Genomic DNA, 12,999 nt, shown 5'->3' with positions numbered 1-12,999 from the left:
AGAAAGACTCCAGTGTTTGAGTTTTTTTCTTATTCCAACATAAATCAAAAGTGACTGGGCATTGTATTGCAATTTCTCCCAAACTAAATTTATCTTGGAATGGAGACAAAACAAGGATGACTTAAGAACTGAAGAGCATTTTCCATTATATTCTGAATATATGTAAACAATTCTCTTCAGAATGAAACTGAAAATCTGTGTGCCTTCTTACCTAGCCTTAGGGAGTTACTTCATTGAAATGATTTGCTACTACACAGAAAATAACCAAAACGGATTAGCCTCATGGAACAAAAGAAGCCACATTATAAACTCAAGTGACAAGCAATGAGATGCCACAGAGAGCAAATTCCTTAAAAGGAACTTTCAAAATCCCTTTGTTCTAGGTTTATCAGCACCGGGAACTTAATTTCATGAAGTTTTAGAAAGGAGGAAAATTGTAGCACATACTCTGCTAAGTTCAGATCTCTTAATCCTTCTAAATTGCCCTGTCTTGTTTAGAAAGATCTGCTTACAACCTTCATTGTGCAAGTGTAAACACAAGAGCTCTCAGATCCTTCCTTGTGCTTCAGATCTGCCACACATCATTCATGTCTCATTTTACAGGCAAGCCCTTAGTACCACCACAAGCTTCTTTAAAAAACCAAACCCTAATGCAAGGCGCATGTACAAATCTTTGCATGTCTGGGTTTCCCTATAAGGGCATTGGGTTTTATTCCCATCACAATTCTTGTTTATAGCTCACTGAATTTATAGCCATCCTCTTAAACATCTGCAGTCATCATTTTTTTCTCTTTTTTCTAAGGAAAAGAGCAACTCTCTCTATAGGACATAAAGCAGGTATTTTTTCCTATTAAACCTGAAAGGGAGATGTTCTTTCTGTGTTTTCAGCCACTGAAGTAAGTAAAACATAAGCCTCCAATGTTGTCAAGAGAATTAGGGTAAGGCACTTGACACTAGACCTTTAATATTTCTGGAAATTTCCACTAACTGTAAGTCAGGAAAACAGGGTCCTAAACCCACAATTTTTATTAATTTTCTGTGTGGCTGACAGCAAATCTCTTCATTTTCCTTGTGTTTCATAGAAACACAGACCTTGAATGCCAGGAGGAACTTTAAGGTTTCATCCAAAACAATGCTCTCATTTTAGAGAGAAGGTCCCTTATCCTAAACTACTAATTCAGCCTCCCACAGGAGAAGCACTGGAACTTCTCTCCTGATCTTCTAATTTCACAGTGTGTTTACTGGCCTTTCCACTATGCTATGACCCAGTTTCCTCAGCCAAGGCTTAATGACAGGTTTTCTATCAAAAATGCATTGTAAGTATCACACAAAATATTTGACATGGAATTTATTGAAAAAATATTAAGTGTAACCCAAATGGAAGCTGTTGCATATTTTAAACTTAGCAATGGCTATAAAATGCAAGTTCAAGTGTTCACTTTAGAGCTACTTTCATATTTTTATAATAATACATTGCTATCAAGAAAGAGATCTGATGAATTGGGAGATTGGGATTGACATATATTCACTAATATGTATAAAATGGATAACTAATAAGAACCTGCTGTATAAAAAAAAATAAAATAAAATAAAATTCAAAATAACCCACTATAATTGTAGGTAAAGATGGTTTACAGGAGGCAAAAAGACCCCAAAAAATGTACCCTTAAAATTCAACAGTAAGCAGGAAAATTTATATCTAGAAATCTAAAGTTAAAAGAGTCAATATAAAATGTCTGGGATTAGCTACTTGTGGAAATACTTCCCAAAAGCAATCTTCCTCTAAGCAAATTTAACTGTAAACGTTTTTGAGAAATCAAAATGTTTACAAATTCCCTAGGGAAATCACAATCTAGATCTAAAATGAAAATAATTAAGGTGAGTATTTTTTAATTAATTGTAACATGAATTAATACTAAGGATGAGATTTGGTAAAGATAGACTTTGGTCTGCACAAACAGTGAGGAAAAGATCTAGACGTAAATGATTTGCCAGTGTTTCCTCAGTAGTTCTCAGAGGAAAGAATATACTGACTTAAGATGGCTGGTCCTAAATATTTCAGTAAAAAAATTTTTTTTGAGTCAAGAAGTACAATTTATCTGTTTACTAAGTTTAAGAGAAATACTTCTAAGAGAACATACTATTCCTTTTGTTCTGTTAAAGTACAATACAAAATGGACACCAAACTTGACAATTCCCTGAGCGATGTAAGCAAAACTAAATCTAGCTTACTTCATGAACATAAGTGAAAAATAGGTTATTTCTTGTAAATGTCTTTGATAATAATAATAGAAACTTAAATCATCTTCCTAAAAATGGTATAAAATAATTATTTGTAACCAATCCCCTACCATCTGGAAACTCCCAGATTGTAGCAACCAATCATTGTAAAGGTTAAGGTATTTCCTCATTTTCACTTTATAAGCCATCCTGTAATGTCATGCCTCTGAGCTCCATATCAGTTTTGTTTTTGAAAATTCTTAGTTTGCAAACAGTTTTTATACGCGCAATACACTCTTATCAAATATTAAAAAAAAAAAAAGAGATCATCTTTCATGTTCCCGTCATTGACAAGAATCTGTTATATATATATTCCATACATATGAGGGAACCCCTAACGTGATCGTATTTGGAGATTGGGTCTTTATGAAGTAATTAAGGTTAAAGTCATATGTGTAGGAGGGCCCAAATTCAATAGGACTGGTGGCCTCATGAGAAGAGGAACAGTCTCTCCCTCCCTATTTCTCTCTCTCTCTCTTTCTTTCTTCACACTCACTCACAATGAAAAGGCTACATGAGGACAGAACAAGATGGCAGCCATCTGCAAGCCAGGAAGAGAGCTCTCACCAGAAACTGAATCAGCTGAACCTTAATCTGTCACTGCTACCCTCTAGAACTGTGAGAAAATAAATTTCTATTGTTTGTCACCTACTCTGTGGGAATTTTGTTATAGCAGCCCAAGAAGACTTACACAATACTTCAAAGGAAACTACAGAAAAAATGTAATTTAAGAAATATTAGATTGAAAAATCCAAACTTTATGCTGAAAAGAATTTGGAAATATCTAAAAGGTCAGCAGTACCGGTCCTTTCTGTGTCACTTCCTGACACATCTGGCTTTTAGAGTTTACCAATATGACACTCAGTGACAATAGCAAAAACAACAGTCTAATCAGATTCTTAGCGTCATGATTACATTCAACAGAAGAATGCAGCGTGCTTTATTCCAGAGTAATCAAAAATGCGGTTGTTGTGCTGTCATTATTTCTTCTAAAAGTATAGCAGTCTGAGGGAAGAGGGGGAAGAAGCTCATTCTTTTGTCAGTAAAAGAGCAAGAATATCCTTAAAAGAAAAAATTATCTTTTGTGGGTTGCCTCCTCCCACTAGGGAACTCTGGACTGGTCCCTAGTTGGAGCTGGTGACAGGGCACCACAATACCCAAGCTCTTTCACCCAGTACCAAGGATTTTAACAGATGAAACAGCCTATGGAGTAACTATTTTTAAGGAGTTCTTTTCCCCTTCCTCTCAAGCTTTTAGTTTCCAGTGTAGTTTATTTTCCAATACTGCTTTTCTCTTTTTTGTTGCCAGAAAATCCAAATTCTTTTTCAAAGATTAGATTACCAGCCAGTGATTTTCTTTTGTTGAAAGGACACGCTTTCTAACAAAGGAGGTGCCTTTCAGAATAAAACAAGATGTCTTAAGGCATTGGGTCCCAAGGCCTAGGTATTTGGAAACTTTATAAAGCTAAGCAAATTTGTAAACTGTTTTACTACAGATTTTAGGACTAATTTCAATCTTTCGTCTTGGAAAAAAAAAGAAAAGGGAAGAAAAGACCCTCTTATCCCCCCTGCCCCTACCCAAGAAAAAGCAATGATATCAATAGCAAGAGTCTCTAGTTTAAAATGCAAAAGAGGGCTTCCCTGGTGGCGCAGTGGTTGAGAGTCTGCCTGCCAATGCAGCGGACACGGGTTCGAGCCCTGGTCTGGGAAGATCCCACATGCCGCGGAGCGACTGGGCCCGTGAGCCACAGCTACTGAGCCTGCGCGTCTGGAGCCTGTGCTCCGCAACAAGAGAGGCTGCGATAGTGAGAGGCCCGCGCACCGCAATGAAGAGTGGCCCCCGCTTGCCGCAACTGGACAAAGCCCTCGCACAGAAACGAAGACCCAACACAGCCAAAAATAAATAAATAAATAAATAAATAAATAATTATTTAAAAAAATGCAAAAGAGTTCTTTACCATTTACTTATTGGAAAAACTCTGAAAATATTTTGCATCAAATAAATTGACTAATCTTCATATTTACATCCCACTATGTAAGCTCTTGATTGTTTTCATCTGTTTAAATTATGAAGCAAAATCTAAAAACAAAAATGAAAAAATGTGGGCAATTTTGAACCTCCTCAATATTTTCCCCATGTATTTACTGCAACCACAAAAATGCTAAAGGATATTTCCCTTTGTATCAGGAAGCACATGTTATTAAATTAATATATATCAAAAGACATTTTCTCTACACTGTTTATTGCCTTGCCTGGAGGGGATTTGGAAGAGAACCATGGATCATTAAGACAAAATAAAAGAGGAAACATGGTATTCATGCCAGTTTCCTTTGCCCAATTCTAACAGAAGATGGTTCATTCAAAGGCCTATCTCAGAAAAGCAGAGGTGCCTACTTCAGCAGGGTGTCACAACCCATGACTCCTTTGATATGATGCATGACTTTCTTTCCAGCCTATGTCAGCATCCTTGGTTCCCGCAGCTCCCACTGTCCCACCCCAGTCACAAAGGCATTCCTTACCCTTCTCCTGAGCAGCAATTTTTGCCTCCCTCCCCTAAAATCAACCTAAGGCTCACACAATACACACTCTTCACTCCTCCTTAACCACCTTTCTCTAAACCATTGTCCATGGTAATTTGAACTTCCAGCCCCATGCCTCTAGGCAACCCTCTCCCTTAATCCCACCTCTATTCCCCCTCCTCAGGATATATCTTTTCACCAACAATGCTCCTTCCTCAGACTCTGACTCTCTTTCTCACAGGCCCATAACTGCCTCAGACCCTCAATTCCAAACTTCAGTCATTCATTTCCATTCTCATCCCTGGCAGAACTTTCTTTCTCATTCTTCAAGCTCTTTCCTTTCTTGCAGGATTGCGGGAACCCCATGTCTGTCTGCTCTTTACCCGTTTACTCTCAAGTTCTACTTGCATATCCTCTCAGTCCCTTGGGACCAGGGACATAGCTCTGTCCTGCTTTGGTATACCTAGATTCTGCTTTCTAATTCTGGGAACAGCTTTTCCTGTCTAGGACCATGGTTCTTTGTAAATTTCCACTTTTCTTATGCATAGATTTTCTTTTAAAATAAATGCCTCCAAGCTGAAAATACATTGTTTAAAGAATGGTATAAATACCAGGGCAAGTTCTCTCAAAGGTAGGATACAAATTATAATTGTATAAAGTCTGGGACACACCATGATGATGAAAATTATATTGAACTTGGAGTCACGGGACATTGGTCCCATAAAGAGTTGGTTTGCATTTGTTGTTTGAACCTTAAGGGAGTTACCTAACTTTCTGAATGTGCTCAGATCGTCTATGGACAACAAGGCTTCAACCTCCAGCTGCTCTGTTTCCTATGCATCACAGAGAAAAAGACTGGGACTGCTTTTCCCAGAATCCCCTTCTCAGTGTGGTTTCCGGTTTCTCTCTGACAACGACAGGCACACATAGCACATTGTTTGAGGATAGTGTTTGGGGAGTGTTGGATTGGATTTTGAGGCCAGTATACACAAGAGTTACCTGCCTTCTATATGGCAGTCTGTTCTCAACTCTGGTTAAGAGGAATCCATCAGACCCTAGGCATGACGGGTGGCCACTAATGTCAGGTTTACATCTATTTCTAGGTGGTCTGAGGAAGGGGATCAATTGCCTGCCACCTTAAAGATGGGAGTGGTCATACATGACAAGTTGTGGCCAGTGTAAATGGGTGGAAGTGACTTATAAATAAGATCCAGTAGATGTTTGCTTTTTTCCTACCACAACCAGCAATGCTGTAGATGGCAGAGTCAGGGACTCTGAGTGAGAATGGTTTCATTCTCATTGATGATTTAGTATGAGTGTGCAATAAACCTTCTGTTTTATTTTTAAGTTTTTTTCCAGTTTTATTGAGGTATAATTTACAAATAAAAATGATATATCTTTAGGGTATACAACATGATAATTTCGTACTAGTATACAAGGTGAAATTATTACCATAATCAAGTTAATTAACACATTCATCACTTCACATAGTCACTTCTTTACGTGTGTGTGAGGGGTAAGAACGCTTAATATCTACTCTTTTAGCAAATTTCAAATATGCAATACAGTATTATTAACCATATTCACCATGCTATACATTAGAGGCCCAGAATATATCTTATAACTGAAAGTTTGCCCCCTTTGACCAAAGTTTCCCCATTTCCACCACCCACTAGCCCCTGAAACCATTGTTCTACACTCTGGTTCTAGTAATTTGACATTGCCCAACCCTGTCAAAAATTAGATATTTACATTATAGAGACCAGAGAAATTTTGGACTCATGGACACTAGTCATAGTTGGAAGTAGGGTAACATACTGAGAACCATTAAATAAAATGAAACTCTGCACCTTGAAAGGCAAGACCACAGTAGATCTCTTTACAAACAGCTCCCCAAATGAGCAACCAGGGTTATAACTTTTAGCAAGGAGATGAGATGATTCCTTCCTGGAGAAATACATCACCTAGCAAAACAGCCAATCCAGACTTTCCAACAGGGAAATCCATCAGTGGGCACAGTTTCCAATCATATTGTGGCACCCTCACCCTTAAATATGAGTTTAAAATTTTTTAAGAAACAGAAACAATGCATAGAGCAGAAAAGAACTTTCAAGAAAGAAAATTGTTATTGAGTTCCACAGAAAGATCCTTAGAATAAAAAGAGGAGGCCATGAAAATCATGGAAACACGTAGCAACAACAACAAATAATTCTGAAAATTAAAAATATGATAGTAGAGGGCTTCCCTGGTGGCGCAGTGGTTGAGAATCTGCCTGCTAATGCAGGGGACACGGGTTTGAGCCCTGGTCTGGGAAGATCCCACATGCCGTGGAGCAACTAGGCCCGTGAGCCACAACTACTGAGCCTGCGCGTCTGGAGCCTGTGCTCCGCAACAAGGGAGGCCGCGATAGTGAGAGGCCCGTGCACTGCGATGAAGAGTGGCCCACGCTTGCCACAACTAGAGAAAGCCCTCACACAGAAACGAAGACCCAACACAGCCATAAATAAATAAATAAATAAATAAATAAATAAATAAATAATTTTTTTAAAAAAATGATAGTAGAAATAAACATCTGAAAGGAAGATTTAAAGATGAAGATTTAAGAGAAAATTACTTCTAATCTAGAATTATCTAGCCAGTTTAACTCTCAATAAAGAATGGAGGTATAACAAAGACAATTATGGAAAAACAAGATCTCAAAAAAGAGAATTAACTCCCTTCCCTATTCACACTTTTCATGAGTCTAAGAGTATATATTCCAGTAGTCAAGGAAGGAAACTTAGAAGAGGAAGACTTAGAATCCAAGAAGCAGAGGATCCAACAAAGAAAAGAAAGGAATAGGGTAGCTCTAGGACTACGTAAAGGCAAACTCCATGTGACAATTGTCCAATGGGCCCAAGTGCACACCATATAGGTTGGTGCAGGAAGACAGTAGCCTCCAGAAGACCAATCTTTAAATTAAAAGTATTTTTTGTTAAAGACTCAGATATTTTTGTTTTGTTTTGCTTTGTTTTAAAGTCTCTATTGAATTTGCTACAATATTGTTTCTGTTTTATGTTTTGGTTTTTTGGCCAAGAGGTATGTGGGATTTTAGCCCCCTGACCAGGGATCAGACCTGCACCCCTGCATTGGAAGGTGAAGTCTTCACCACTGGACCACCAGGGAAGTCCCCAGAAGACTTGGATATTTTTGAACACATTATTTGGAGATTTGAACTTCTAGTACAGTAATTTGGGACTAAATTACTGGCAGTCACATGCAAAACCAGACAAAGTTTAAAAATCAAGAAAATTAAAGAAAATATAATAAAGAAAGAAAATATAACCATGACTCACCTGAAAATCACATTTGTATAAGCATACATTATAATCACTAATTTTGGACTTTTCAAATTATGATATCATTGTGATAAGATGAGGGGTGGGGATAGATGTGTGTGTTTGGAGGACAAAGTGGGTTTATGAGAACCATTTCTCAAATTGGGAAGTCAGTAATACTCTCTTATGAAAACTCAAGGAATAGCATATAAGCATGTTAGATAAAACATGGACCGTAGGACAGTATTAGAAGAAGTAGCTAAAGGATTGGAAAGTGGCCACATTTGGGGAATGGGAATCAAGTTTGCAGCAGAGACATTCTTATTTTTTCTCATAACATTCAGAACTTAAGTTATAAACCCTAGAGAACAATTTGACTTTAGACACCATGCACATTTTTATTTTGATTTTTTTTTAAAAACTAGATTTAAGGTATATATGTGTGTGTGTATATATATATATATATACATATACACATATACACACACACATATATACCTTAAATCTAGTTTTTTTAAGTTTGGGTTTAAATATAGTTTTTAAAGTTTGTTCAGGTTTTTCCGCACCATTTTATGGAAAAACCTGGATGAATTTTTTGGCCAACCTAATATATATATATGTACCTGAGACAGAGTGTAACATCGAGTATTCCCAGCACTAGGAAAGGTAGTCAGCAGGGAGAACAATCCGGGGAGAGACCTGGAGAGGCATAACTGGACCAGGGCATGCAGTGACTTAAAGGACATGATAAAAATTGAGGAATTTACCTTAACAATAACGATATGACCACCTAAGTGCTCAAAAAAAGGTATATCTTTTAAATTATTTTAACCAGTAAAGATATTTATCAATCATCTTAGAAAAATCTCAAAAAAAAAAAAAGAAAGCTATCTGTTCTTTAGAGAGTTTCTAAGGTTTTTATCGGGGCCTTAAAACTCACAAACCAAAAAAAGATGGAGAGTTGAAATTGTAGGACCCTAATTTCTCTTCAGATTCAATATTTTGTCTCATGTAAATTGAGCAAATTGCATGTTCATGAAAAAATGAGACTTGAATAAACTAGATTTCTTTCCACATTTGACCCCCATGGAGATTATTTTTGAGAGAAGTAAGAAATACTTTTATTTCAGGGAGTGAATATTACCTGTAAATTTTGATGACCACTTTAACTCCACTCCAGCTCAACAACATTTATTGCTTGACTGATGTTTCACCTCCTTTCCTTGATTTAAATTTTGAGTTCATAATAGTTCCTAGAGCTGGAACTAACGTAAACATAACTGGCCTAATCACATAATTTTTCAAATGATGCCAGATAGGAAAAGGGACTTGCCAAAGGCTGTATATCTAGTCAGTGGCAAACATGAACACAATTCTTTTTCTTGGTTCAAATCTCTTACCTACACATCAACTCAGGACTATTTTATTTACTAGGCAATATAGTCACATTGTCTGAGACCCCCTAGTTTTCCAAAGACATGTAAGAGTGTTTGAGACTGGAGTTGGGGATATTCATTGACTTAAAAATATTTAAGAAAAGTGCAAAACAAAATCCATAAACATACCATTAAATAACTCTACAACATTAATTTATGTCAACTAACAGCTACAGCATGACTTTTACAATTTTGTATAGTTATATGTGAATTTTATTAAATGAATTACCTGTTTATTATTATATAGAGTCAGGCCTACAAAAATCATAGAACAATTCTGATCCTGTTGTATAGTAGATAAAAAAGGGTTTTTAAAATTGATATTATCAAAAATATTCATGAATGCACACACACACACGCATACACACACACACACACACCCCACATGTAATATTTCCAGGTTGTAAGTATAATGGTTTAGTTAAAAAGAAAGTCTAATTCAAATTTCAAACTGTATCTATATAAAAATTCCAGGTAATTAAAAGTCATCAGGTTTAGAGGTCTTTTTTGTCCTGGTTATCTAGGTTCTCATCTCTAAAGTAAGGTATTGGGCACATTAATCATTTGATCTCAAAGGTCCCTATGGCTCTAAATTCCCATAATTCTGTTATGATCCTTCTCTTATGAAGATCAATCATTAAGAAAAGGAAAATCTTTCCTAAATTCCTATAGGGGACACAGGGGTGAGTTGGGTATTGTTTCTGGTGTCCTGAGTTCCTTCCTCTTTGTTGCCTCATGCATTGCTGATGTCAGGGCTTTGACTGTGGATCATAAGCTGCAACTGCTACAGATTTTCCAGATGTTGACATGTTAGGCAAATGCATCCTTTGTGGGAGCAGCGACTGCTGTGGGAAGAGAAATCTTGGAAGCACATTCCATTTGCAGCCTGATTTAATTGAGGTAGTAAACATCATGGGAACGATGGTTGACATTGGCCAGGCTCCACCATAAGGCGGTACACAGAGTCACAGAAGAACCAAAGGGGAAGTGCAGAAAATAAGGAAAAACATATGAAGCAGTGAGAGAGAACGCCAAGAAGTCCAGACACATAAACAAATGAGTAATGCTTTTCATTGGTTGTTCAAATGTGCGTGTGTGTGTGTGTGTGTGTGTGTGTGTGTGTGTGTTAAAAGCTCAGAGAGCAATTTATGGAACAAAATATTCTATAAGTTATTCTCTTTGAGAAAAAAAATTTCACACTATTTTAAGATGCTTGTTTTTCAATCCCCTTTTAAAAAGGGTTAATTAACACAATTTACAAAAGCATTTACACAATTAAATCACAACATTTTTGCCAAGTTAACCTCATTGCCTTTCCTTAGTATATGAGAGTTTTTGTACCCCATTAAAGAGCTCCCTTTGATCTCAAGGCAGCAATAAACTGATCAAGATGCCAAAAAGGGTTATAATTTTTTTCAGTCAAGTTTAATGCCTACATTTTCCCTCCTCCAATAATAACATCCTTGACAAGTTAAAAAGTCTTTGAAGATTATGAGTAAAGTTGTTTTTTCTAATTCTCTACTTTTAAAAATACCAGTATATATTAACACTCTTTACACATTCTTATAACCAATGCTATCAAAACCCTATTTTTTCCTTTGCTTCAGTGCTTTAATATCTAGGAATCCAATACTCTTGAAATCTCATATCTTATTCCAACTATCCACATATTACGGATCAGTAACGGTTCATACAAAGAGTTTGATAGCTGCCCTGTCCTGCCTATTCAAACGTCTTCAGTTTCTCACGTTCTCTCTTTCCTGTGTTTCTAAATATATAAATACTTCAACTAACAGATGGCAAATGGAAGCACCAGTGGGCACAGAAATCAATCCAAGGCTGTTAAGCATGAAATGTCCCTGAGGCAAGCAGGAGAGGAAAAAGAAAGGGAAGCTTGGATATTTTCAAAGGGAAGAAAGGGCTGACTGTCCTTCTGTGTAGATTGGGGAACCATTCAATAAATCGAGCAAATAAAGTTGACCAACTGAGAATGAATTCATTTTCTAGCCTGATTCATGTTAATAAGTCACACTGAGAGTGATACTGGGCTGTTGGGTACCCAATATGGTAAAAACTAAGTAATAGACTCTCATCTTGAATGCTATGAAATAGTTTCATTGAAATGAGGACTAATGCATGGCTCTACTTGTAGGGATTTCTGTGAGTGCTATATTAAAGCTTTCCAGATTCTCAGTTTTTACTGTTTTGGGGATGATATTTACTCAGTCTGTGGAGTCTTCACAACTGTTAAAGAAAAGGCAGTAATATAATCCTGAAATATGACTACTGCCCGATCTGTTTTTCTCAATAGTCATTCATCCCAGACAACTCTCTTTTTAATACATGACTATGAAGATTTTGAAATAAAACCATTCATACCAATGTATTTGAAATAATTTCAAGTGTCCTTCAGGCTGGACATAATGGCTGGTGAAAGGAGAAAAATACGCTGTGTTCTTTTATCAGCCAAGAATCCAATTCAATCTTTTGAGGCACATTTAAATTTTAATTGTAATGCACATTTCATGTTACAAAAAAATTAAATCCTAAATTGTTTCTTCACAAAGTAAAATTGAAGGAATAAAAATAAAACTACACTAAGAATAGCATATAAGCATAACTAAGGCTCTATAATGAAAATTAAATGGCTAGCTCCTGACATCGATTTTGTCTTGCTCTTTGTTGTAATTCCTTATTACTCTTTCTTATAAATACTATTTGAACTTTTTAAAAATTTAGATTGCATCCTCTAAAGCTACAAAGAAATTTTGATAACAAATGCATTAACTTATAGAATGTTACAAACCAGGACAGTTCAACGTGGTTGGCAGTGTGATACAGTGGGAATCCCTGGGGTCCAGGTTGGAACCCTGGCATAACCAGACCAGTAAGAGGGCAGATTTTTTTAAGTAGCAGCTCAATAATTGAAATTATATGAGTTAAGAAAAGTGCTCTGAACATAATCTAGGGTTAAGGTATCTAACTAGGAGTTAGGGAAGAGCTTTATTAGATACAGGCTCAAGAAAGTCAAAAGGATGACAAGAGGCCAGCCATGAGAAGAGAGGACATGAGAACATGACAGCAGAGAGATCAGCATGAACAAAAGCTTCAAGTCGACAAGAGCTTCACTTGCTCCAGAAGCTGGAGCTCTGTCAACAGCAGAGAAGCACAAGGGGAGAGTAAAGAAGTAGGCAGTAGGCTGTTGATTGCATTGTTAGCCAGAGGGATTTTTGTATTGAAAATGATTGAAGGGTTTTAACAAAGGAGTATGTGTTAGTTATCTATTTCTGTCTAACAAATACCCCAAAATTTAGAGGCTCAAACAACATTTATCATCTCACAATTTCTATAGTTTCAGGAGTTCAGGCACAGTTTACCTGGGACCTCTGGCTCAGGGTCTCTCATGAGGCTACAATCAAAGTGCTGGCTGGGAATACAGGCATCTCA

This window comes from Eschrichtius robustus, chromosome 6 (genome assembly GCF_028021215.1).
Source record: "Eschrichtius robustus isolate mEscRob2 chromosome 6, mEscRob2.pri, whole genome shotgun sequence".
In the NCBI taxonomy this organism is placed as follows: domain Eukaryota; kingdom Metazoa; phylum Chordata; class Mammalia; order Artiodactyla; family Eschrichtiidae; genus Eschrichtius; species Eschrichtius robustus.
Note: the sequence above shows the minus strand (reverse complement) of the source record.